Here is a 1,193-nt window from a genome sequence, read left to right as displayed (position 1 = left end):
GGGTCATTGAATAGGTATCTATGTGTTATGATGTGATTCTGGTGACAGGTCCTTTCTCAGGATGTAAACAGGGTTATAAAAACAGAGTTTTGAGATCTTTGTGCTCTGTTAGAAGTGAAACAAATATTTAGGAAATGGCAATGGGTGCATTGTTAGTAGCTACTATCAGTGAATCCTAAATTTCAGAATTAAAACTTGAGATTTAAGGACTGGCATCATTATTTGTGAAAGGACTCAAGAGTAGCTACTGAGATTCAAAAAGCAGGATCTGCCCTGAAGTGCTTACTAGCTCAGGCTGACAAAACCAGTAGATATTAATATTCTGTATTGTATATGAAACTGGCACTGAAAACAGTTTTTCCTTTTAAAAAATATATTCGGATTAACATTTTAACTTTTTTCCTTTTTCTGGTGGAGGTGGGAGGTAAGCATTATCTGTCCCTTTAGGCATAAAACAAAAGCAAATCATAGAAAGGGAAGTGACCTGGCTAAGCTCTCAGAGTAGTCATGTCTCTGTCTACACTGGCATTTGAACAGGGAACTTCAAACCCAGCAGCCACCAAGCTGGCCTTTCTTCTCAGGAGTAAGATGACAGCTCCAATCTCTTAGCAGATGTAAAGGATCTTGTGTATATAGAATACATAAGTAAATGTGTGGAGGAGGGAAAGAGACTCAGTCTGGTAAAGCTGATGGAGAGGAGACAAATTACCTGAACTCGGTTCTGATTCACTGAACTTTTTTTAAAATAAGCTTTTGGTTTTGAAATCATTTTAAATGTATAGAAAAGCTCCGAAGATAATGCAGATGGTTCCCATATAAATGTCATAGTTTCCTCTGATATTAGCATTTTATATTTGATTTCTTTAATTTTTCAGTCATTTTGAATGCATGCACACATGCCTGTATGCTCAGTCTCTCAGTCGTGTCCGACTCTTTGCGACCCCGTGGACCTGCCAGGCTCCTCTGTCCACAGACTCCTCCAGGCAAGAATACTGGAGTGGTTTGCCTGTGTCCAGGGGATCTTCCCTACCCAGGAATTGAACCTGTTCCCCCTAAATGCATGAATACCCCTTAAATAGAGCCTTGTCTACAAGTGGGTTTGTTTCTATCACTTTCCTATAACATTTTCCAAAAATTTACTGCCAAGAGAGACTAACCTACATATCTGGTAAGGATTCAATAAATGAACACTA

The sequence above is a fragment of the Oryx dammah genome, unplaced genomic scaffold (assembly GCF_014754425.2).
Source record: "Oryx dammah isolate SB20612 unplaced genomic scaffold, SCBI_Odam_1.1 HiC_scaffold_18, whole genome shotgun sequence".
NCBI classification, from domain to species: Eukaryota; Metazoa; Chordata; class Mammalia; order Artiodactyla; family Bovidae; genus Oryx; species Oryx dammah.
Note: the sequence above shows the minus strand (reverse complement) of the source record.